The sequence below is a fragment of the Dipodomys spectabilis genome, unplaced genomic scaffold, assembly GCF_019054845.1.
Source record: "Dipodomys spectabilis isolate Male_0828 unplaced genomic scaffold, ASM1905484v1 ptg000392l, whole genome shotgun sequence".
Lineage (NCBI taxonomy): Eukaryota > Metazoa > Chordata > Mammalia > Rodentia > Heteromyidae > Dipodomys > Dipodomys spectabilis.
The window spans coordinates 215,178-241,114 of record NW_024871069.1 but is presented as its reverse complement, the minus strand read 5'-3'; the positions used below and the strand labels follow the sequence as shown (position 1 = coordinate 241,114).

At 55.3% G+C, this 25,937-nt stretch overlaps 1 protein-coding gene across 1 annotated transcript in view; it reads left to right on the top strand.

Annotated features, from left to right (window-relative positions):
* Positions 1-11,921: 11,921 nt before the first annotated feature.
* Ppara (peroxisome proliferator activated receptor alpha) overlaps positions 11,922-25,937 on the top strand; it is a 43,990-nt gene continuing 29,974 nt past the window's right edge. The window contains exons 1-2 of the mRNA XM_042667347.1: positions 11,922-11,993; positions 13,918-13,991. The gene's annotated coding sequence lies outside the window, so the exon portion shown is untranslated. The remainder of the gene's footprint in view (positions 11,994-13,917; positions 13,992-25,937) is intronic.

Below are 25,937 nucleotides of genomic sequence, written 5' to 3'. Positions count from 1 at the left end.
GGCCGTCAGGGGGAGGCCCTGGGGCAGGGGGCAGAAGGAGACACAGGAGATCAGGGAGGCCTTCCTGGAGGAGGTAGTGCTGCAGGAAGTTTTAAAAGGGCAAACAGAAGTGGTGGGAGGCAGAAACAATCTACAAAAGGAAAAGGCAACGCAGAACAATGACATGGAATTGGAGTGGCTGACAACATGAGACTGGCACCCCGAGCTGTCCCGCCTTGGAGCCCTGCCTAGGTCTTTGGGCTGCCTAGGACTGGGCTGTGCGGTAGACAGAGCTGGAGGCAGACGAGACACAAACGGACAGGGGACACAGTCAGGGTCCGGAGCTGGTGTGGGCCCCAGTGCTCACCACTACTGCCTACACAGAGGCCCCCCCCAAGGTTGGTCTCTCATGGAAAATGAGGCCCGGGGCCAGGCATGGCGGGGTTCGCTCACAGGAGGGACAGGAAGAAGGTCTGAGGCCACCCTGGCGAAAGCGTGAGACCCCGTTGGCAAATCAAACTCAACGCGGAAAGGCGGAGAGGTCGGTGTGAGGAGCAGAGTCTGGCCCAGCCTGCCGAGGCCCTGCATTCAAACCCAGGACCACCAGAGCACCAAACAAACCTGGGGAAGAGAGCCCAGGCCGTGAGCCAAGGCCCGGCCACAGCACTGGCTTAGAGGTCAGATGCAGAGAGAGATAGGTTGGGGGGAGGGAGCATCCCCCAGCGGCCCGCGGCCCCCTGTGCCCGCCCTGTGCCCACCAGGAACCAGCCAGGGCTCCCAGTCGAGCACTCTAACTGGGCCTCAGTTCCTGCCAAGAGGGGTCCGCAGCTGACCTCTTGGCTGTCCTCCTAAACGGGCCCGGGGCGACCACACAGAGGCCTGGGGCAGGCCGGCATTCCCCCCAGCCTGCGGCTCACGTCAAGGTCACAAGGTCACACGGGCCTGCTGTGTAGCCATTCGCCGGATGGGTGGGCCAGTGCAGTTTTGGAGACCTTAGATCCTGGGTGAGACAGGACCTGGAGAAGAAATGGGGGTGGGGGGTCTCGCTTCAGGACAGGGGTGGTCTAAGCAAGGCCACTGGGTGACTTTCACCTGACCTCCCATGGCCCAGAAGGTTCCCTCGAGAGGGGAGCCGATCCTGCGGGCTGAGGCCCAGCCCAGAGGCCGGGCCTGGCAGCGTTTCCCGGGCGGGGACACCGGAGGCAGCAGGGGTGATCACGTGTCTGCTCGCTTCTCCCCAGAGTCAGGAAGAGGTCCTCGCCTGCAGGCAGCGCAGCTCCCTGGGGTGGGGTGCCGGCCATGGCCGTGGCCACTCCAGGCCCCGCAGGACCCTGAGCAGGCAGCTGGGCCTCCTACAGCTGGGCGTGGGCAGGGACACCTGGGCTGTCCAGTCAGGGCCCGGGAGGGGGCTTCAGGAACACGGGGGACAGGGAGCAGGCGGGGGGGGGGACAGCCGCCGCCCGCAGGGCTGTGTGGGCATGTCCGTGCTGGACCACGGATGCCTGGCCACTCACCTCTCTGAGCAGCCCCGCTGCGGGGGGCTTTGGGCATCCTGGCTCAGGAGAGGGACGCCAGCCTGCTTTTCCTCCCAGCTGCGTCTCCTGCTCGGTGGCTGCCCCCCCCCCGGGTCAGGGGGGAGCTGTGGGCCACAGAGCACAGGACAGGTCCAGCCCCCGCTGCCTCAAATCTGGACAAGAAGCAGGATGGTGCGTGGGCAGCGCACGGCACCGGTGATTGACGTGACCCCCCCCCCCCCCCCGCCACATGCTGTGTAAGGCTAACCAGGTGACTGGGGCCGACTCTTCATCCAGAAACAAGCACAAGTTGTAGCTCAAAAATAAATTCTACAGGGCACTGGTAGCTCAGGAGCTAGGAGATCCAAGGACTGCAGTTCAAACCCGGCCCCTGAGCATAGCAGAGAAAAAAAATCTGGACGTGGGTGTGTGGCTCAAGTGGTAGAGCGGAAAAGTAAGCAAGATCAGGAGGCCCTCGGTTCAGGCCCTCGGACCAGCGCACATGCACACATAAAAATTTAAATTATATTAAGAGCACTGAACTCTGTCAGGAAAGTGGGGAGTACCCACCACACAGGGGAGCAGAGGAGGGAGGGATCACAGATGGACGCTGTAGTGGGAAGCCGGGCCGGGACCTTGGAAGGAAATGGGCCAGCAGACAGCGGTCAAGGTATGCTGAGTCTGAGAGGGATTCGTCCCCCCCATGTCAGCCGGGCCCAAAGGCCTCTACCTCCCCAGAGTAAATCCAGGATGCTCTAACACCCCAAAACCCTCCCCAGTCATCTAGAAGGAAGCTTTTTTTAAGAAGTAAAAGGACTAGGAGACTCATGACTCAGGCCTTTAAATTCTAGCTGCTGGGCGGTAGAGATCAGGGGGTTCACAGCTCCCAGCCAGTCCTGGCCCCTGCTCTCCAGAAAGTGAGACCCTATATCAAAAAAGAGTAGAAAGAGCTGGAGGCCTGGCTCACGTGGTAGAGCGCCTGCCTAGCAACCACAAAGCCTTGAAGTCAAATTCTAGTACAGCCAAAAAATAGAGGGGGGAAAAAGCAGCAGAAACCAACAAAGATGGTTGTGTGCTAAGCTGCGGCGCCGCTCCTTATCGCTAGGGCTCTGCAGGCCTTTCACTGGGCCTGGGATGACACAGCAGCAAATAATACAAGCCCTGTGTAGACCCAACCTCCATTCCTGGCCTCCCAGGAACCCCAGGAGGCTTTTTCTAGGACCTGAGAAGGCTTCCACAAACAGCAGGAAGCACTGGAACCAGACCAACAGCACCTGCAGATCACAGGGACTGAACTCAAGCAGAGGCCCCGACTCCCTCAGCAATGAACTCAAGCAGAGGCCCCGACCCCCTCAGCAATGGTAGAGGTGGACATGCTCAGGGTTCATCTGAGAGAGAAAGGGGAGGGGAGACAACAAGTCCAGGTGTGTCCTAGCGGGCCTGGAGCCAAGGGTAGAAGGGATAGAGAAATCGGTTTGCTTTAATTTTAGTTATTTAGTTATATTTATTTTTTGTGCCAGTTCTGGGGCTTGAACTCAGGACCTGGGTGTTATCCCTGAGTTTGGTTTTGTCAAGGCTAGCACTCTATTATTTGAGCCACAATGCCACTTTAGGCTTTTTCTGAGTAGTAATGGAGATAAGAGTTTAACAAACTTTCCTGCCCAGGCTGGCTTCAAACCACAACCCTCAGATCTCAGCCTTCAGGGTAACTAGGATTACAGGCGTGAGCCACTGGTACCTGGCTCAGATTTATTTTTAATACGAAGCATATACATAAACATATGCCTCATTTCTAAGAACTGAAGCAAATTTTGTGTTCTAAACAAAACTAGAATTTTCCCCCATGTTTATTTTTTCTCTCTTTGGTTTGGCTTGCAATTTTTTTGAATCTAACATGTTTAATTTTCCTTCTTCTCTCCCTCCCCTCCCTTACCCTCCCTCCCTCTTTTCCTCTTTCCTTCCCTCCTTCCTTCCTTCCTTCCTTCCTTCCTTCCTTCCTTCCTTCCTTCCTTCCTTCCTTCCTTCCTTTCTTTCCCTCCCTTCTTTTACTGGGAAGTGAATTCAGAGCCTCTCACTGAATAAGAGCTCACAAAATATTTGCCTGAGCAGGCCTTGAACTTTGATCTTCCTATCGCTGCCTACCAAATAGCTGGAATTAGCAGCATGTTCCACTATATCTGGCCTTGAATCTAATGCATTCTTGGGAGAAATGCTAAAGAGCTAGTATTGAAGGCCCTTGTTAAGCAACTCTTCGAAGCAGCACACACTTGATTTTTAGCATTTGTGTTTGAACATGGCTTGCATGTGTTCTTTGCACAAATACCTTCAAAGGACAGGGCCATTTCACCGGGCGCTGTCATCTTCTGTGGCAGGAGGGTGAGATCTAAGGATCACTGCTTAACGCCAGCCCAGGCAGACAAATCCAGGAGATTCAGTTTACCAGCAAAAAGCCAAAGGTGGAGCTGTGGCTCAAATGGTGGAGCACCAGCGTGGCTGACAAAGCTGAGGGAAGGAGGGGAGGGGAGGGAGCCGCAGTTCTCTGCCGCACCAGAGCACTTCCTCCACTTAGATTGCTGTTGTCAGAGGAGGCCAAGGCAGGTTTACAGAGCTGGTTTGGGCCATGTTAGTGGCCATGTCCCCTGGCTCTCCAGTTCCTCGTAGTGCCCGTCCTGGGGCACGGGGCGCTGCCCCCTCTTCTGTGCACTGTACACGTGAGGCCACATAGGGACTGTGCCCACCCTGCTCCACCATGGCTCCTGGCTTCCCCAGTCTGAAGGACGAAGTCCCTGCGCCTTCACCTGCAGCCGGGCTCCCCAGTGTCCCGCCCAGACAGTTCTGCGGGGAGGCCCTTGTACTATCTGCATCGCACTGACTTGCTTTCAGGTGAGTAGCGGGGTGTAGGGGGGTGGCAGCATGAGAGAGAGCTGCTCAGGCCTGCAGCTTTCCCTGTGAACCTAGTAGGTGCAGAGGCCACACATGTGGGGCTGGCACGGGCCCCACGAGCAGCAGAGGAAGATGGCAGGGGCGGCAGCGCGGGGCCCACGAGCAGCAGAGGAAGATGGCAGGGCGGCAGTGCGGGGCCCACGAGCAGCAGAGGAAGATGGCAGGGCGGCAGCGCGGGCCCTAGCACAGGTGTGATGGTGTTTGGACAGACAGGGAGCAGGGTCTTCCCAGCCTGCCGCCCCTCAAGACTCTGGGAAGGCTGCGGAGTCAGCCTGAGAAACGGCCTTCCCCCAGACCCCAGCACCGCTCTTGCTGGCCAGGGGGAAGCTGGCTCTGCAATGGGTCACCGGACAGGAAAATAGGGGGCACGCTTGGAGCTCAGCCCCGGGCACCACTGAGAGCTCCTTAGACAGTTCTTTGCTTTCTGTTTTTGTCTTACAGGGAATTCAGCACTAATACTTGATTCTCTCTGACCGCAGAGAGAAACGAGAGGTTCGCAGTCCTCCAGGCCCTCTTACCGCCCGCCACGCAAGAGCCCCGACAGCCAGAGTGCTGGGCCTGAGTCCCTATGCCCTGCCCACTGCCCCCTTCCAGAGAAACCCCAACAGCTGACCCAGAATCGAGCGCCCTTCTTGCCTCTAAACACCCCCTCCTCCCCATGCCGGAGGCTCCTCCCAGAGGAGCGTTCTTCCCCTGGGAGGGTGCCCACTGGCAGAGTGCCGGGCCCCGAGTGGGCGAGACTCTGGTAGGCTCCACCACCCACTGATCCAATGAGATCAAAATCAGGCCCTTGCACAGAGACTTGTGTTCCACATGCAAGTCTCAACATAAGCCTGTGTGTTCACTTGAAAATAGACAATGCCAAGGCGGGCTTGGCATGAGGGCTTGGGGAGATATCACCACTCCTTCGCAGCACGTCTGTGTGATTGGTAAACAGCCCATTTGGGGGCCAGCAGAGGCCTTGGGCTTTCATAGGTCTATTCAATTTTTGTCATGTGCACTGGGGCTTGAACTCAGGGCCTGGATGCTGTCCTGGAGCTTCTGGGCTCAAGGCTGGTGCTCTACCACTTGAGCCACAACTCCACTTCTGCCTTTTTTGGTAGCTAATTAGAGATGAGTCTCATGCGCTCTCCTGCCCAGGCTGGCTTTGAACTGCAATCCTCAGATTTCAGCCTCCTCACTAGTTAAGATTGCAGGTGTGAGCCACCAGCGCTCAGCTAAAGATCCATACAGTTTCAAACCCACTGGAGACTGACGGCTTGCCCGTACTTGGTTTGACTACATTGAAACAAGCCTAGTGGCAGGTACTACAAGATCATGGTTCAAGGCCACCCTGGCCAAGAAAGTCCATGAGACTCTTATCTCCAACTAAACACCAAAAAAGTCAGAAGTAGAGCTGTGGCTCCAGTGGTAGAGCACTAGCTTTGACACAAAAGTTCAGGAACAGTGCCCAAGCCTTGAGTTTAGCCCCATGACTGGTGGTGTGTGTGTGTGTGTGTGCATGTGTGCATGTGTGAGAGTGTGTGCACATGCACACACATGCACGCACACACGCATGCTTATTTCTATCAGCTATTAAGCACTTTTTCTAAGAGATTTTCACTAAAATTTTCAACAGCAAAACAATGTAAAAGATGTTGGGGGGGGGGCGGGGGATATTTCTTCAACTCAACGAGATGTTTCTTTCTAGAAAACTCTGCAGTGTTCTTTCCCTCCACTTTGCTGTGGAACTTCGTTAGGCACACTGTGTCCTTCCCAGGGATGCAGACCATGGTCTAACTTCTCATTTTATGGGGAAGCAGGGCCTCGGCAGGCTGGTATCCGTCCAGCCCCGGCACCGGCTGGGCCACATTCCCAGGCCTCTTGGCCTTCTCCGAGGGGAGGGCCAGCCCTGTTCTCATGGAGTCATGCGCAGCCCTGGGACGGCAGGCGGCTCTGGGCTCAAGTTCAAACTGCCTGGGCTGGCTGGCAGGACACTTCTGTAAAAGGCAGACAGCGCCGCAGGATGGAAGGTCACATGAGAGAGCAGGGAACGGCACCTAGCCGGTGTCTGCGAGGAGAGAAGACACGTGTCATCGGGGCTGAGAACGGGGACGTGGAGAGATGGCTACGGGACGGGCCCCAGGGGTGCCGAGCGGGGCTGGACGGTGGGGAGAAGGAGAAGACCCTGACAGAGGCCTCAGTCACCACGCCAGCTACGGCCTGCCTTCCAGGCCCGGTCTCTTTTTCCCTCGAGCTTAATCTTGATGCTGGGGCCAGGCAGGCGCTGATGCCCTGCTCCACGAGGAAGAGGAGGGGCTGGGAGTCTGGCGTCCAGTCCAGTGCCCGAGGTTGCAAGTGGTTGAAAAGTAAAGCCAGGACCTAGATCTACCTCTGCTGGAGTCCAAACCCAAGGCTCAGCTTGCTTTGTAACTGAAGTGGGGAGGCTCAGTGGAAGGCAGGGCCAGGCGAGGGGGGGGGGGGTGTCATGCAGAAGGTGGGCGGAAGTGGGGTATATCTGTTTTAAAGCCCCTCTCTCTCCCTATGGCCAGGGTCCACCCTGAGACCCCAGTGGATGTCCACAACTCAGCCTCATAGACACTGGGTATAGGTACTGTTTTATTTCTTTTTCTCCTCTACATGATAAAGTTTAACTTATAAATTAGGCCTGAGAAGAGATGAGTAACAACTAATAATACAGAACAAAGAGAGCAACGCACGCTAATAGAAGCTACGTAAAACAGTTTATTTCTGCCACTTTCCATTTCCTATTTGGGGAGTAATGTGGACCACAGATGCCTCAAACCACAGAATGGGAGGCACGAGTAACAGGGACTCCCGGATCTGCTTGCGCACGGGCCCCCCACACCCCGCCCACTGAGGCAGTGCATCAGGGGCAGGCCTCGTCCAGACCTCAGCCCACCTCCTCCGGGACCACATCATCTACCCATCACACCTGGAGGTGAGCTTCCCCAGCCCCCAGCAGGTCACACTGGGTCAGAAGCTCCAAGTCCCTGCTGCAGGCTAGATAAAAGACACCCATGAACCAGGCGCTGAGGCTCACACCTATAATCCTAGCTACTCAAGAGGCTGAGATCTGAGGACTGTGGTTCAAGGTCAGCCCAGGCAGACAAATCCATGCAACTCTTATCTCCAATTAACCACCAAAAAGCTGGGAATCGAGCTTTGGCTCAAGTAATAAAGAACTGGCCTTGGGGGAAAAGAAAAGGCTCAGTGCATAGGCCCTGAGTTCAAACCCCAGTAGTAGCAGCAAAACAACAACAAAACAACAAGCGACACCCATGACCCAGTGCCAGGGCCTGGAGTCTCATCCCCTGGGGATGCGGTAGGGTGCTCCCTTGTCTGTCCTTTGGGAGGACTGCCAGGGAGGAGCAGCGATGCCTGGGGGATTGCTTCAGCCTTCCGGAGAACTCTAGAAACCTAGCACACCTGGCGGGCCCTGCATGAGCCAGGCCACGCTGCAAACCTCAGACTGAGGCGGGTTAATTATCAGGGAGGTAGAGTGCCCATGACAACAGCAGTTTCTGGGCCTGCAGAACGTTCCAGATCCTGCAGACCTAGAAAGTGTAGCTTCACCCACCAGCATTGCCTGGATTACAGGTCCTAGTTAACAGGAACCTCGTGTGTGTGTGTGTGTGTGTGTGTGTGTGTGTGTGTGTGTACACGCATGTGCACGTGCACAGGTGTGCACACCAGGGCTTGAATGCAGGGGTTTGCACTCTTGCTTGTTTTTTTGGTTTTGTTTTGTTTTTTCCTCGAAGCTAGCACTCAACCATTTAAGGAACATTTACACTTCTGAATTTTTGGTTAAATTGAAGAATCTCAAGGAGTTTTCTGCCTGGCTGATTTTCAAACCCCGATCCTCAGACCTCAGCCTCCTGAATAGCTGTGTGATTACCGGTGTGAGCCACCAGTGCTTGGCTTAACACAAAACCTCATCATTTGCTGCTAATCTGATGGAGTTTACGGTCCACAGCAGGCGCCTTCCAGCCCTGGGAACACACACAGACTTCCAGAAAGCCCCAAGGCCCAGCCCGGCCAGAGCCTGCCCATCCTGAACCTTCCCACCCTCCTCTTAGCTTGGCGACTCTCTCCTGTCCTGGCTTTGGAGTATGGTGCTGCCAGCCCCAGGAGCAGGAGCCTCTCTGAGCGCTCTGCTCCTACGTCTGCCAAAGGCTGAGGTGTCAGGCCAGCAGGCGGCTCCTATACCCGCCAGCTGGCCCTTGGGTGCTTGCTTCCTCTAGGAGACTTTGGCCCTTAATTTCCTCATCTGTAAAATGGGAGTTAGATCTCCAGGCCTGAGTTATTGTGGGTGTTGTGCTTTCGTGTAAACATACTTAGTCACCTGGCCTGGGGGGTTTTGATGCCAGGCCCGGGTGGCAGCCAAGCTCACGCTCATAGCTGGCCCCCACTCAGGTCCAGCCACAAGGCCACCAGCGGCACCCCATTTTCCATCAGCAAATACCTCCTCCTGCCCTGTGGACTTTTACCACCTGACCCGTGGGCACACTTCCAGATCAGAGGCCACGGCCCCAGTGATGATACCGGGACACACAAACTTCAGATCAGCAGAGGGTAAGCCAGTGACCCTTGGAGGCCGTGGACAGTTCCTGGAAAAGGCTTACCTCAGCTACAAGGTAAACAGCCAGATAGCCAGGCCTGGACCCCAGACCCATGGGGAGACAAGGAGAGACAGTCGGTCTCATTCTCTTCCCTCCCTACCTCCCTCCTCCCTTCTCCTCCCTCCCTTCCTCCTTTCCTTCCCCCTTCCCTGCTTCCCTCCCTCCCCCTCTCAGCCTTCCTTCCAGCCAGTGTTAGGGCTTGAACTCTGGGCCTGAGTGCTGTCCCTTAGCTTTTTCACTCAAGGCTGCCACTTGAGTCACAGCTCCACTCCTGGCTTTTTGCTGGTTAATCAGAGATATGATTCTGATGGACTTTCCTACCTGCGCTGAACCATGATCCTCAGATCTCAGCCTCCCGAAGTAGCTAGGGTTACATCATGAGCCACCAGTGCTTTCTAAACATGGGTGACTGGTCACACCCACCTGCAGCATCCAGGGTCTCCTCCGGTGCCTGCTGACTACAGGTGGCCTTCTCCAGGTGTTCCCGCCCCCTCCTCCAAATGTCCCAGCTTCTTGACCGTCTTGGCATCTGTGGCTGGGTACGCGGGTGCATGCATTCAGCAATGGCTCAGATTCTCCTGGTACAGCTGGGGCCTTCCTTCCGTGACTTCACTCTTTTCAGTAATGTGAGCACGTTAATAGTTACCTCTTAGAGTTTCTTCAAGCTGGAAAATGTGGAAAGGGGCCCAAGAAAGCATGAAAGTTGTGACCTAAGATACAAGTGCCCCCAAAGCTTCTAGTAGTTACTAAGATGTCAAAGAGGGACTCAACCATTTTGTGTGAAGCCAGTGCCGGGGCTTAAACTCGGTGCTCTCCCTTCTTCCCCCCCCCCCCCTAACCCCCTCCTTCTTTTCCTTCCTCCCTCTGTTTCTCATCTTGTCATCTTGTCTTGAGCCACACTTCTGCATCCAGCGTTTTGCTGGTTGAGATGAGAGTTTCTGGGATTTGTGTATTGGGTCTGGAATTTCACTCTGCAACCTCAGCCTTCTGAGATTACAGTCATGAGCCACCAGAGCCTGACTTTGGTTTGGGTTGTTGTTTTGTTTGCTTGTTGGCAGCAGTAGCACTTGAATCCAGTGCCTTACACTTGTTTGGCGAGTTCTCTACCGCTTGAACCATACTCTCAGTCCTCCAGAAAGGTTTCTGAGAGCACCGACTTGTCCCCAGAACTATAGAGCTGTACTTGGGACCTGCATGGGCGGTGTCTCTGATCCATCATGCCCTTTGCTCTGCTTCTCTCCTGCTGGGTGTGTGAACAGGCCATTCACCTCTCCTCTGAAAGTGGTTTTTCCAAGTGCCCACCCACTGTCCCCTGGGGTGGCCAACACAAAGTCATTTGTGACACCACAAGAGAAAAGTCCTGAGTCTCCCTCGGGCCTAGACGATGCTTATGAAAGCTTTGTCCAAAAGTGGCACTTGGTGAAAGATACAATCTCCTCTTCCTAAAACCGCGGGAGCCCAGAGAATCCCAAGGATCACCCCTTCCCTGTTGGCTGACCCCTGTGCACCCTTGTTCCTAATTTTTAAAATAATCCCTCAAATCTATGTAATTGCCCGGCTGTATCTGGGGTTATGGCAGATCAGTGCACTCAGACGCTGGACCCTTGAAGCCTAGGACCAGGGGAACGGTCTGGATAGCCGAGGGGAATGTGGCCCCTCTGGGCAGGTCCTGGCCAGCACCCTTCCCTGGCTTCTCTACGACATCTACTACTGGCCTGATAAATAAATGCTGCTGCCGCCCGACCCCGGAAAGATAGAGCCGGGACCCAAGCGCGGGGGCTGCTCTGCAAACTCGGAAACACAGCACAACTGTCAGCCAGCGCAAGCCACAAACGCGGGGCTTATCACTGGGCAAGTGGACGGGAGCCGGGCGGGCGGAGGAGGCTGCGGCGGGGCCGGGCCGGGTCTCCGGGCACACCCCGGGAAGCGTGCCCGCAGCCCTCCAGGAGGAGCTCCTCCGGGCGCTGGCGCCTCCAATAGCGCGGAGGCGGGCTGGCGTGGGGACGGAGGGGGCGCTGGCACCGCTCGCGTCCCCTTCCCCAAGGAGGGGCGTCCCGAGGCGCGGGCCCCGGGGGCCGAGCGCCGGCGCGCGGGGAGCTCCGGCCGGGAGCCAGCCCGGCGCCCGCCCCGGGCTGGGGGGGCGGGGGCCCGACCTCCCCCGGCCCCGAGGCCGCCCTCGGCGCCCCGGAGCGCGCAGAGGGGCGCAGCCGGGGGCGGGGCCGGGGCGGGGGTGGGAGCCGGCGGCGCCGCCCGCGCCCGTCCCGGGTGCCCTTCAGCCTCCTCGGTCCCCGCCACCTGTCGGCGCGCGCGCGCGGCTCGCTCTCCCTCTCCCCAGTTCACGTCCCGGGGCTCCGGAAACAGGTCTGCGCCCCGCGCCCCGCGCCCCGCGCCCCGCGCGGTCCGGACGGCTCTCCGAGGCTCGGGCTCCGGCGGGAACCGCCCCGCGCCCCGCGCCCCGCGCCAGCCTCGGCCTCGAACTCCAGACTCTGCGGGTGAGCGCACGGAGAGAGGCGTCGAGGCCCACCGCAGGCCGCTCCCGGTGACCACCTTCCAGCCTCAGTTTCCCCCCGTCGGTGCGGAGGTCCCGGGATGCCAAGGAATGCCCCCGGGCCGCCTCGGCCCCGCCCCGGCCCCGCGGCAGCCAATCGGGGGCCGCCGTCCGGGGGGTGTGTCCCGGCCGGGGCCGCGCAGGGCCGAGGGCGGGGCTTCCGGGGCGGCCGCCGCGCCGCGGGCGGGGCGGGGCCGGGGCGGGGCGTGTCGCGGGGGCGCGGCCGGCGCGGGCGCGCGGGGGGCGGCGCGGGGCCGGGGCCGGGCCGAGGCCGGGGCCGGCGGGCGGCGGGGCGGCGGGCTGGAGGCGGCCGCTAGCGCCCCGCCCGGCGCCGCCTCCCTCGGCGCGCGCGCCCTGCGTCCGGGCAGGCGGAGGACCGCGGCCCAGGTGCCCGGGGGCGGGCGGGCGCGCGGGGGTCGGGCGGCCCCGGCCCCGGGACGGCGCACGCGCGCGGCCGGGGGCGCGGGGCGCGGGCGCACGCCGAGGGCTCGTGCGGGGCCCCAGGCCCCGGCGCGGTCCGGGGCTCGGCCGCCCGCGGCGTCGGGGGTCGGCGCGCGCGCTCGCGTCTGCGGCTGTCGGCGGGCCGTGGCCGCGCCGGTCCCTCGGCCGCGCTGCCGGAGGGGCCGCGGCGTCGGTGCGGAGCGTCCCGGCGGGTCCGGGTCCGGCCGCGGTGCCCGCGGGAGCCCCCGGCGGGTGGCGACTCCCCGGGCCCAGCCCGACCCTCTCCCGGCCCGGCGCGAGCTGTGCCGGCGACGCGGACCCGGACGGGGCGAGGTCCGGAGGGTTGGCTGAGCCCCACTCCCACCCCCCAGGAGCCAGGGGCAACTGCCAGCCGTCCTGCCCCTTCTTCCTCCCTCCCTCCCTCGCTTCCTCCCTCCCTCCCTCCTTCCCTCCTTCCTTCCCTCCCTCCCTTTCCTTCTCTCCTTTCCTTTCCTCCTTCCCTCCCTCCCTCCCTCCCTCCCTCCCTCCCTTCCTCCCTCCTTCCTTCCTCCCTCCCTTCCTCCTTCCCTCCTTCCCTCCCTCCCTCCCTCCCTCCCTCCTTCCTTCCTTCCTTCCTTCCTTCCCTTCTTCCTCCCTTCCTCCCTCCCTCCCTCCCTCCCTTCCTCCCTCCCTTCCTCCCTCCCTTCCTTCCTTCCTTCCTTCCTTCCTTCCTTCCTTCCTTCCTTCCTTCCTTCCTTCCTTCCTCCCTCCCTTCCCTCCCTCCTTCCTTCCTTCCTTCTTCCTTCCCTTCTTCCTCCCTTCCTTCCTCCCTCCCTTCCTTCCTCCCTCCCTTCCTTCCTCCCTCCCTTCCTTCCTTCCCTCCCTCCCTCCTTCCTTCCCTCCTTCCCTCCCTCCTTTCCTTCCCTCCCTCCCTTTCCTTCTCTCCTTTCCTTTCCTCCTTCCCTCTTTCCCTCCCTCCTTCCCTCCTTCCTTCCTCCCTTCCTACTTCCTTCCTTCCCTCCCTCCCTCCCTCCCTCCTTCCTTCCTTCTTCCTTCCCTCCTTTCCTTCCCTCCCTCCCTTTCTGTCCTTTCCTTCTCTCCTTTCCTTTCCTCCTTCCCTCCCTCCCTCCCTCCCTTCCTTCCTTCCTTTCCTCCCTCCCCTTCCTCCCTTCCTCCCTCCTTTCCTTCCTTCCTTCCTTTCCTTCCCTCCCTCCCTCCCTTCCTCCCTCCCTCCCTCCCTCCCTTCCTTCCTTCCTTCCTTCCTTCCCTCCTTCCCTCCTTCCCTCCTTCCCTCCCTCCTTCCCTTTCCTCCTTTTCTCATTCCCTCCATTCCTCTCTTCCTTCTTTCCCCCTTCCCTCCCTCCCTTCCTTCCCCCTTCCCTTCCCTCCCCTCCCCTTCCCTTCCTTCCCTCCCTCCCTTCCTTCCTTCTTTCCTTCCTTCCTTCCTTCCTTCCCTCCCTCCCTTCCTTCCTTCTTTCCTTCCTCCCTCCCTCCCTCCCTCCCTCCCTCCCTCCCTCTCTCTCCCTCTCCCTCTCCTCCCTCTCCCTCTCTTTCTCCCTCTCCTCCTTCTCCCTCTCTCTCTCTTGCTTTTTTTTGAGGAGAACTCCAACACCAAGAGTATTTCCGTTTGTATGGCTCTCCCCACCCCCTCTTTACCCCCTCCCCCCACGCCCTCCCCCCGCCCCCCCCCCAAGGAAAGCAGACAGGCCCTTCCCCTCCTGGGCTTGCTGGGGCGCTGGGTCCAGAGGAGGGATGCAGTTCACAAGCTTGTGACCCGACACTGTCACAGGCGGCAGGGTCACGGTGTCTTTTCCAAGGTGGCGGGGGCGGGGGGGGGGGCACCCAGAGGGCACACCATAATCATTTTCTTCTTTGCCTTCCTACTGCCAAGGCTGAAGCCAAAGGCCCTGCCTGCCCTTCGGTGAGTGACAAGACGCCCTCAGAACCAAGACCGTGTGGCCACAGGTAAATAGGTGTGATTTTCGTGTCCTGGGCTGGAACCTGTTCCAGGCTGCAGACCGGCAGCTGTGGGGTCAGAGATTCCTGTGTGCTGTCATGCTCGGTTCTGGGTGCTTGGAAAGGGAGGTAAATGTGGATGGACTCACCGTTCAGTTCCGGGAAGCTGGGTCCGTTTTCCTGGGAACTCTCGCTCTGACCCGGCAGGCTGGACTTATGCTTCATAACTTTAGAAATGTTACTTAGCATACACATGACAGTGGCCAGCAAAGAGCAGTAGCTGTCTCCATTTTGATCTGGTCACAGCGGTAGCTGCCGATGTAGTGGCTGAGTTCCCACACTGCACCAGCAAGGGCAAGGGTGGCCCAAGAAACATCCCTCCGTGGGCCTGAGTCCTGTAGCGCTCTGAAGGGAAAGTGCACTCATTAACAGTAGAAAGGTTTTCTCTTCCTTTTCCTGCATCTTTAAATATATGAAACGTGTCCTCATAAAATAGTTCTTTTTAACTAGCTTATGTTTCTCGGCCCGGTATCACAGAGGTTTGTTTTTTTTAAGTTGCATGTGTATGCAACAGAAAGAAAAATGTTCCTTTTAGACTTTTTTGTAATGTGCTCTATTATGATTCACCAAAAGCTTTCCATATAAATAAAATGTATTTCTGTCTTATCACTTAAAATGTGTGTATAATATTCCATTGTGTTTAAGTACAGTAATCATTAAGTCAACACACAGGTATATCATTCATTCTGTACATATTTATTGAGTAATTGCCAGGGGCTATTGTGCCCAGTCATGAGCAAGATTACCATCTATCTGCTCTTGAAGCCCATTTCCATTCCAGACTATAAAAGAGTCACTTCATTATGGCTCCTGTTATGGCAGAAGATTGAGGAGGTGGGTAGGAAGTGATGTGTCTCAGAACACCCCGCCTTTCGTGATTGGAGACCTGGCTCCGTTTTCACCTGCTGCTGTGAGCTCCCGCGTCTTTATACTACGCATTCTTAGTATTTTCTAAAAACATTGATTAAGAGATCTGTGCTTATTGTAAGCACATGCCAGATTGTCTTCCCTGCTTTCGCTGTGGCAGTCTGTGTGGGAATGGATTTGTTCTTGGCAACAGGTGGGATCTTGGAAGTAGCCAAGCGGCAGCATTTGGTTTTATGTTCATCTATTTATCTAAATTCTGTGAGATGTTGCAGGGACATTTTGGGGGAGGCAGGGAGGGTCTCTGTTACTGTTGTTGATGGTGGTGTGTGGGTGTGGATGTAGGTGCGCGCACGCGCACGCGCGCGCGCACACACACACACACACACACACACACACACACATGCTAGTACAGGAGCTTGAACTCGTGGCCTTGCATTCTCGCTTGGCTTTTTCCCTCAAGGCTGGCACCCTACCACTTGAGCCACACCTCCACTTTGGCTTTTCACTGACTAATTGGAGAGAAGAGTTTCACAGGCTTTTCCCAGGTTGACTTCAAACCTCAGTCCTCAGCTCTCAGCCTCCCGAGTAGCTAAGAGTACCTGGCTTGCTGAGTGTCTCACAGCAGCGCTATGATGTTAGTGTCTTGGAAGAATCTGCACTTCACCCAGTGAAGGCCTTACATCCTCCTGGGCCAGCCCTGCATGGTAGCTTTGTAGTTGATCTGAACTGCTTTTGAGGCCGTGTATGAGGAAGGAAAGAATATTCGAAAATCTTGCTTTGCATTATCACACTATGTTATCTATTGATGAGGAGATTTGGGTTCTGTTCCTTCACTGCTGCCCGGCTTATGGGATGGGAAGCCTCTGTCTACTTCCCTAAGGAAATGTGGGGCCACCCCAGGCCACCTGGCAGGGATTGTGATGCTTTGAAGCAGGGGCTCAAAGCACGGCACCCACCCCAGGAGGCTGGGAGAGGGAGGCCGCCCACAGCGCCTGCGTTTCTCACCTGGCAGAGGCCGACACCTGAGCTGTTCTTGCTCTTATCGTCTCTGACCCTTCCAAGGCTTTCAGCAAGAAATCCCCCCTCTCTCCTTACACATTTTGGTGTGTAATCTTCTTGAATAGGCAAAGAAGTATTCTCTGCCAGCAAGAACAAGATTGTTGCCACTGGTTCCTGTCCAGTTTGGATGTAAACGTGGTCCCAGGCTTTGGGGACAGTGTCCTGCCCTGTGCTTATTACTCCAGTGTGTCCAGACCAGGCCACGGCCTGTCCCTCATCTGGGGCCTGTGCTCTCCCGTACTCGGGGCTGAGGCGCTGCCTAGGTCCATGAGTCTCATTTCCCCGCTGAGTCTGACCAGAGTGTAGAGTGTGTGATTGCTGTTGCCAGGCTAGTCCGGAATACACCTCGGTCTCACAGATGCTCTTGGAATATGTGAACAATTAGCAGAGAGAGAGTGTATGTATGTGTGTGTGTGTATGTGTGTGTGTGTGTGTTGTAGTAGAGCTTGAAATCTGGTCTTCATGCTCTCACTTGGCTTTTTCACTGAAGGCTGGCACTCTACCACTTGAGACACACCTCCACCACTTCTGGATTTTTGCTGGTTAATTAGAGATACCAGTCCCATGGACTTTTCTGCCCAGGCTGGCTTCAAACCTTGATCCTCAGATCTCAGCTTCCTGAGTAGCTAAGATTACAGACATGAGCCCCCAGTGCCTGCCTAAACAGATTGTTAATAAGATGGCTTGAAGATCCATTGTCAGGTAAATGCTACTTCCTCTTGTAAGACGATGGACTCAAATGCCACACACTGACTTAGTGGAAGGATTTTCATGAGATTAAGGGGTGAGGGTGCTGATGGAGCCTGGCTCAGTGTCCCAGGAGGGAGCGCACTGGGACTGATCTTATTTCACTCTGTTTGAAGAGAGTTGCACATGAAAGAGGAGAGCATGGTTCTAATCCTGTTCACTGGCCTGGCACTCTTAGCCCAGGCCAGGGGCAGGCCTGGGGAGGCCTTGGGAGGCACACCGCACAAGGCCTCAGAGGCAGGAGCACAACCTGTCTGCCTTGTCGTCTCAAAGGTTCCGAGGTTTGTCAGGGAGAACTGGGGATTAGGGCCGGGTCAAGAGCCCCACCCCCCACCAACCCACCGCCATGCTCTGAGCCGCTTGTAACTGCACAGGTCTGTGGTTCTGTGATAACCACCCTGAGGTGACAAATCACCAGGCAACAGGAAGACAGCCCAGTACTGAGCTGGAGGTTGGCACGTGCCTCCGTGCTCCTGCCTGAAACTGCCGGCTCTACCTGCGTATTTACTGTGAGGCAAACGGCTTGTGCTCAGTCGAGTTGCACAATCCAAGGACTAGCAAATCCTGGGGTTCTGTCCCCCATCCACACCCCTGTGTAGAAGAAGTGACACCTTAGAGGTGTCTTCCTTTTTTTGGACAGAATGACATTTCTTAGGCAATAATAGTACAACATCCCTAGCATCATACTGAACATTTGATAGCTTCTAGACTCCAGTCTCATTTTCTCTATTATATGAGATGGCTTGCTGAGTTAGTGTCTTGGAAGTGGCACTGTGGCTCAAGTGGAAGAGCGCTCTCCTTGAGCTGAAGAGCTGAGGGACAGTGCCCAGGCCCAGAGTTCAAGCCCTACGACCAACAACAACAACAGAAAAGAAACTGAAGCTGAGTTAGTGTCTTTTCTTTGCTCTGTGTGTGTGTGTGTGTGTGTGTGTGTGTGTGTGTGTGTGTGAGAGAGAGAGAGAGAGAGAGAGAGAGAGAGAGAGAATACTGCAGCTTGTACTCAGGGCCTGGGTGCTGTTCTTTAGTTATTTTGCTCAAGGTAGCATTCTACTACTTGAGCCACAGTTCCACTTCCAGCTTTTTGCTGGTTAATTGGAGATAAAGAGTCTCACCGGCTGCCGGGGGCTGGCTTCAAACCTCAATCCTTAGCTCCCATCGTTCTGAGTAGCAAGGATTACAGGTGTGGGCCACAGGTACCTAGTTAGGCTAGTGTCTTATTTCTGTACTCATCTTCTGGCTTGCTATTTCTGTTTTTCTATCTGTGCATTGGGGATAGGATTCACACAGATAATGCTTAAAAGTCATGCAGGGAAGTTTGACATGTGGTTCAAATGGGGCCTTCTCTGGGCGTGTAAAGTTGCTTACGATAGAACCACTGGGCAGCAGCTTTGTGCACGCATCCTTGGACACATAACAATGTGTGAGGAGCGTGTTTTGTTCAAGTGCAAGGACTGCCTTTTCCCACTCTGGAAAAAAATATTCAGAATCTGTCACTAAATACCGCCCAGCTTACCTCCTGCCTCACAAATTCACTGGCCAAAGCGTTTTCTAGAAAGAAACCATCACATTGCTGTCATCTTCAAATCACAATAAGCCTAATCTGCTAAACTCTGTCCTGAAAGAAGCAAGTTATTTGTCCTAAATAGGTTAGCTCGGCTGGGCACCAGGTTCTCATACCTGTAATCCTTGCTACTTAGGAGACTGAGATCTAAGGATTGTGGTTCAAAGCCAGCTCAGGCAGAATAGTTTGAAAGACTCTTAACTCCAATGAACCACCAAAAGCCTTAAGTGGAGCTGAGGCTCAAGTGGAAGAGCAACAACCTTGAGGGAAAAAGCTAAGGGACAGCTCCAATGGCCAGTCCCAGTACCTGCATGCAAACATATGCGTGCATGCACATGCGTGCACGCACGCACGCACACACAGGGCTCAGCAGTGGTGTGGAGCAGAGGTGGGCAATGCCCGTGGGAAGCAAGCCAACATGATGGAGTTGAGAGACCTCGCGTGAAAGGCTGCAGGAGGATGTGGGGCGGAGGGGTGGAGAGCCACAAAGTGTGCCATGGGCTGGCGTGTGAGGTCAGGAGCCGAGTCGGAGTCCCCAAGCAAGGGACACCGAGGGTGACGGGAAGCTCCCCAGACAGGCAACAGCAGTTCCTCCAAAGTGCCAGGGCTGTAGGTGGAGAGAAAAGCAATGCTCATGGCGTGTGTGTGTGTGTGCGCGCGCGCGTGCATGCTGACACTGCCAGGGCTGTAGGTGGAGAGAAAAGCAATGCTCATGGCGTGTGTGTGTGTGTGTGCGCGCGCGCTCGCATGTGCGCTGACACTGGGGCTTGAACTCAGGGCCTAGGCACTGTCCCTTCGCTTTTTGCTCAAGGCTGGCTGGTCCTTTACCACTTGAGCCACAGCTTCACTTCTTTTTGTGGTTAATTAGCAATAAGAATCTCACAGACTTTCCACTGGCCTAGAACCACAATCCTCAGATCTCAGTCCCTGGAGTGGCTGGAATGAAGGATGTGAGCCACCAGCATGGACCCCCCCCACCCCCGCGCCCCCTCCTTTCTCTGCTTAGATGAGTATAAGGAAGGTGGCAATACATGTCTAGGGCACAAGTCTAAGAGAAAGTAAATGTTTAACCACGTCCAAGGGCAGCTGATAATCTTAGCAATAGAGGCCCCAACTGAGGGCAACAGGAGCCCAGAAGGAAGAGCATCCCTGACTAACACGAAAAGAACACAAGACCGAGGAAGTGCTGCCTGTCCACGGGCAGTGCATGAGTGCAGGCAGACGTGGGCTTCCCTGGAAGAGAAAGCATTTTCTAGCAGTTACTTCCAGAAGATTCCTGCTCAATTATGATAGCAGGGTTGCTTCAAGAGGGAAACCATAGAAACACAAGCTGAGTGATTGCAAACTACAAGGACTCAGGGGTGGCTTTTAATTGATGGAAACTGGGAGTAGTAGCCTAAGGCGCCTCGCATGCCCAGCCACTGCGAGGGCTCCTCCTGCGTGTGTGTGTGGGGGGGCAACTCCTGTGAGTGTGTGTGTGGAGGGCTCCTCCTATGTGTGGGGGGGTGAGGGGTGGGGGAGGGCTCCTCCTGCGTGTGTGTGTGGGGGGCAACTCCTGTGTGTGTGTGTGTGTGTGTGTGTGTGTGTGTGTGTGTGTGGAGGGCAACTCCTGCGTGTGTGTGTGTGTGTGTGTGTGTGTGTGTGTGTGTGTGTGTGTGTGTGGAGGGCAACTCCTGCGTGTGTGTGTGTGTGTGTGTGTGTGTGTGTGTGTGGAGGGCTCCTCCTGTGTGTGGGGGGGTGGGGGGTGGGGGAGGGCTCCTCCTGTGTGTGTGGGGGTGGGGGAGGGCTAGCCTAAGGCATCTCACATGCCCAGCCACTGCGAGGGCTCCTCCTGCATGTGTGTGTGTGGGGGGGGGTGGGGGAGGGCTCCTCCTGTGTGTGGGGGGGTGGGGGAGGGCTCCTCCTGTGTGTGGGGGGGGGGGGAGGGCTAGCCTAAGGCGTCTCACATGCCCAGCCACTGCGAGGGCTCCTCCAGTGTGTGTGTGTGGAGGGCTCCTCCATATGTGTGTGTGTGTGCGTGCACATGCGTGTGTGGTGAAGGTCAGGGAACTTCTGTAGGGGTGCACACGTGCTTCCCAGCCAGCACAGTCTGCTCGGGACTTCAGGGCGCCCCTGCTTCCTGCGCTGCAGCGGGTCCATGTCCTGGAAGCCAGCCAGTCCCACCACACCCCTGCACCCTGCACTCGGTCTTCTCCTCCCTCTCTCTGAGAGAGACCACATGTCTTACTCTGAGCACTGTGTGTTCCCCCCCCAGCCCTGCAGTCTGCCGCTCCTGGGCTCCGTACCCAGCCCCAGCCGGCCGTGCTGGGAGCCGTGGCAGGGTCAAGTGAAGGAGGGTCCTTACCACCTCTTAGCGGCCCTCAGATTTGGATGGCTCTGCCTCAGTTTCCTTGTCTGTCAGTGGGATGAAATCCATTGCTTTTCCTGAACCCTTCCAGCTGGCGGGTAGTAAGAACTCCAGCAGTCTCCTCCTCTGAGGTCAGATATTGATCCGCTTCCCAGGTGCAGTAGGAAGGTGTGGCTACATTTCCCCAGGGGTAGCCACCCTCTGCCCTGGCACCCAGTTTTCCTGGGCTCACCCTCCCCCCCCCTCACCCTCTACCCCTGCCACCTCAGCTTAAGATTTCCTTCCCAGGGGACCTCCCGCTGGCATCTGTCTCTGATGCAGGTCCTTACAGACCTCCTGGAGCTTCGTCTCCAAAGCACACATGCGTTGTGAGTGTGCTCCACTGCTGGCTTGGTGAAGGGGGCCTCGGGGATGAGGCCCCGGCCCTCCTGAAGGCCCCGGCCCTCCTGAAGGCCCCGCCCACGTCATCACTGGCTAGCGCCAGGTGCTTTAGGACCAGCAGGGCCCTGGGATGCTCCCGCCCGACACGGCCCTGGAGTGGCTCCTGACCAGATCCCCTGTGCTGGACGTCGCTTCAAGGCTTGAGCAGATGCCACCTGGGTCATGAAGCCTTTCTGATCCTCTCCTCACTAGATACGGGAATGTCGCCCAGCCCACCCTGCACACCCCTACATTGGCAAATTCTGCCTTTCTTGGCTGTTCATGGAGTCCATCATCTTTATTCCTGAGTTCATGTTGAAAGCTGTTGAGCGCTCATGTGCTGTGGGCCCAGCACAGTCCTGGATTCTGGGGAAACCATGGGGAGCAGCAGGGGAGGGCTTGTCAGACTGCTAGCCACGGGGAAGGGCAGCAGCTGGGAAAACCAGGTCTGAGCTGCCGTGTGGGATGACCAGAACAGATAGTACTTAGGAGCATGCGTGCCGGCCTAATGGTGACCTCCATCGTGCAGCTCAGGGCGTGTGTGTGTGTGTGTGTCTGTCTGTCTGTCTGTCTGTGTCTGTGTCTGTGTCTGTGTCTGTGTGTCTGTGTGTCTGTGTGTCTGTGTCTGTGTCTGTGTATGCGCGCACATGCATGTGAGTGTGTGTGTCCTGGGGCTTGAACTCAAAGCCTGGGTGCTGTCTCTTAGCTGTTTCACTCAAGGCTAACACTCTACCACTTGAGCCACAGCTCCATTTCTGGCTTTTTTGCTGGTTGAGTAGAGCTAAGCATCTCACGGACTTTCCTGCCTGGGCTGGGTTTGAACCTTGGTCCTCAGATCTCAGCCTCCTGAGTAGCTGGGATGACAGGTGTGAGCCATGGGTGTGCAGCTTCAGGGCACCGTATGCGTTAAAAGCAACTCAGAATTTCTTTTTACTGAAAGAAGTAAGCTGAGGGAGAAGAAAGACTAAGTTTAAAACTCTCCAAGAATCTGCAGTACTCATTTAGTTCTTTTGATTATGATCTTAGAGGTGTTATGCACCGAGTGAACGGCCTCTTGACCACACGGGTCAGCGGGATCTAATCTTACTTGATTACTAGCTCTAATCAGGAATCTAATGTGTGATATTCTAGAAGCTCTGTGTTTGGTCACATCATCTTGCCTGTTCTGGTGCTGCTGGGTGCACTGCGAAACTGGGGAGCTGTGGCTCAGCACAGTGATGTTCTGTACCTGACCAGCGGGGCTGTGGCTGGTTGAGGGGCTGGGGGGGAGGTGGGGGGGGGGCTGTAAGCTCCACACCATTTGGTACAGTTGGCATGTACCAGGCAAATTAATCTCTGAATGAACATAAGCTTTTTATCCAAGCCTCTTTCTCTGGAGAGTTAAAAACGGGCAGACAAGGCCTTGCACTCAAACTGCTTCTTCCTGTGGGCTTGGGAGCCCGCTCTACCCTGCGACAAAGGTTTAGCCAGCCTTGCGATGCCAGCCTCCCGACTTTGTGCTAGACTGGAACTTGGGCACAGACGCCGTTTAGAGGACCTCAGTAGTTCATTTAGAGTCTGGTTTGTTGAGATGTCTATTGATAATGCAGTAAATCCATCCTTTTCAGTTACATAATTCTACGAGGCTTGAAAAACCTGCCTGTTTCTGGTTTCCTTGCTGCGTAGCAGTCCAGGGTCGTTCTGGGTTTCTAGGGGCCACCGTGTTCCCCGGCTCCCTCTTCCTTCCCAGCCTCACTTCCGCCTCCCCCTCCTGCTGCCTCCGCCCGCGTGACCCTCACTCCAGAGAGGGAAGGTTAAGGGTCTCTGTTTCTAAACACTCAAGTGATGCCCTCAGTTCCTCTCTGAGAATCTAGGACGGCAGTCCAGGCCCATACCTGTGTCACCTCAGGGTGGCCTCCATCCAGGCTCATGCCTGGGTCTGGCTCCAACAGCTGTGGTTAAAAGTGCTCCCCACAAGGTGGTCATAACAACTGTTCTCTCGGGTCTCTCAGTGCTGGAGACCAGAACTCTGAAGTCAGGGTGACTGTAGAGCCAGATTTCCCCCAGGCTCCAGTTGGACGCACCCTTGGCCCTCTGCGGCGGCTGACAGTTTGAGGCTTCCAGATGCAGCCCTCCTATGTCTGCCCTTCTCTTCACGCAGCTTTCTCCAATGTAGCCGTGTCTGATGGTAGCTTTCTCCCAGTGTAGCAGTGTCTTTAACTTCCTTCCGGTTACCAGACTGTGACAAGTGCTCCCGTTTAGGAGCTCCAGTCACTGGGCTTAGATCCACCTGCTCCAGTGCGACCTCAGCCTACCCACAGTTTCAAATAAATTTACTTTCTGAGGCACTGGGGTTAGTGTCCTAACACTCACAGGGGAATCACAAGTCACAGTCACAGGTCACCGCATCATGGCTCCTTTTGCCACGCAGGGAAATGCATCTGTGAGCTCATGGCTCCTGACAGCATGGGGCCTGTAGTCTGGTGGCCGCTCTCTGCCCAGCATAGCGGGAGGAGGGTTAGGGTGAAGGTCGTGGTGGCTGATCGGGAGCTTCCCTCAAAACCGCTCTGCAGTTGGTCTGAGTGCCTGCCCTTCAGTCACCCACAGACGGCCACGCGGCAGCACGGGCATCTCCTCCCTGAAGGAGCGTGCCGGCCCTGGAGCGGAAAGTGCAGTGGATGGACTGGTAGCGCTGGACGTGACATTCACGTGGGGATCAGTGGAGTCATGGAAGCTTCTGGAAGTGTGGTGGGAGTGTGCTGATAAGCCAGAGAGTGACAGTGAGGACAGAGTGGGAGACTTCACCCCTGGGGAACCATTACCTGCAGAATGCATTGGGTGACTTCACCCGGGGAACCATTACTGTGTGGGGAACCATTACCTGCAGAATGCATTGGGTGACTTCACCCCAGGGGAACCATTACCTGCAGAATGCATTGGACATAGGCACTTTAATCCTACTCAGGAGGCTGAGATCTGAGGATCATACTTCGAAGCCAGTCCAAGCAGGAAAGTTCACGAGACTTATCTCCCATTCTATACCATAAAGCAAAAACAAAGAGCTGTGGCTCAGACATTAGACCACTAGTCAAGCAAAAAAGCAGAGTTGAAGACACTGAGTTCAAGCTCTAGTACTGGCACCAAAAAACAAAAAAAAACTCATGAAGATATTTCATAAAATCAAGATCTTCAAGGATTAATGGTTGGGAGCAGATCTGAACTTCGAAGTCTAACAGGTAGATGACAAAGATATGTTCCCCATAAATTACCCAGTGAGGTGATTATAAGTGCTAGGAGCTAGTAACTTTGAGATTCTTATGAAGAAACAATGCACTTGGTTTTCAGTGCTTCTAATCTTTTATATTGTTAATTGTTATTATAAAAGTGATGTGCAGAGGGATCACTGTCATCAGGTACATTTCCTTATGGACAATGTCATTCTTAATCTTTTTTTTTTTTTTTTTTTGTCGGTTGTGGGGCTTGAACTCTGGGCCTGGGCGCTGTCCCTCAGCTCTTCAGCTCAAGGCGAGCGCTCTACCACTTGAGTTACAGCGCCACTTCCGGTTTTCTGGTGGTTTATTGGAGATAGGAGTCTCACGGTCTCTCCTGCCCGGGCTGGCTTTGAACCGCAATCCTCAGATCTCAGCCTCCTGAGTAGCTAGGATTACAGGCGTGAGCCACCAGCGCCCGGCTCATTTTTAATCTTTTAAATCTAGTATGCTGAATGAATCTTAGATTTTCTATCTTTTGAAAAAAATCCCCTGTGCATTTACAGTTGATAGGAAGAGAGTTGTTGGTTAAAAGTTAAAAGTTATGAAACAATAGTGATTTTTCTCATTGGTTATTAAAATTACTTTGCATAGTTTCTGCTTGCCCAGTGCTTTTTGTGATCTTGTACTTTGGTCAAACACGTCAAGCTGTATAGTACCAACCATGCCACAAAACCAACCAAACATGCAATGAAAGACTTGGAACCTGCAAAAATAAGAGTTGGTGGGACCAGACCCATAGGATTCTCATTTAGGACTTCTGAGACACAGACATGAAAATGATTTTGATCTAGTGAAGAAGGTGAAAGTCAGCTCTGTAAGTCTTGGTCAAGCACTGGGATTTATACTTCTACAAGGGATACGGACTTGAAGATAACCAAGAAGAAACCATAAGCTGAATGTGCAAAACTGAAGTCCTCTATTCTGGAGATGCTGTAACAGTTAAATAAAGTTCACCGATGAGCTGATGCATTGGAAGACCGGCCAAGGGCACACAAGGATGGAAAGATACATGGGAAACAAATAGTATGTTCTCCCTACATACAAAACCAGGCTCCTCAGAGGAGGAGAAAGAAGGGCGAGACTGTGCAGATTAAATCTTTATGTTCAGAAGGGCAGCACCTGAGAGCTAATTTTTGAACAAAAGCATGAATCTTCAGCGTGCTAAAATTCAGACGTTTTGCAGGAATGCAAGGTTAGTTTTAGTGCACATCAAAATTATGAATGTGCTTAGGAATGAACTGTGAGCCCCGTACACTGAAATCTATAGAATATTTTTGAGAGATATGAATGAGAAGACTTGGTGTTGCTAGGATGGCAGTTCTCACGCTGGGTGTGTGGCACCTGCCTGCAGGCTCGGCACTTAGGAGGCTGAGGTAGGAGGATTGGAAGGCCAGCCTGGGCTAAAATAATACATAATCAGTACAGTCAAATTTAATCTATTAAATATTCAAAATGAGCTATGAGAGAAAAAGGTTAGTAAATTGGTCATCAAAAAGTACTGAAAAAAGTAAAGTCAAGCCAGAGACTTGGAGAAAACGAATCTATCTGATAAAAGTCATACCTGCAATATATAAAGAGCTCTTACAATTCAGTAATAGTCTGAACAACTCAATTTAAAATGGGGAAAGAGGCCAGATGTGGTG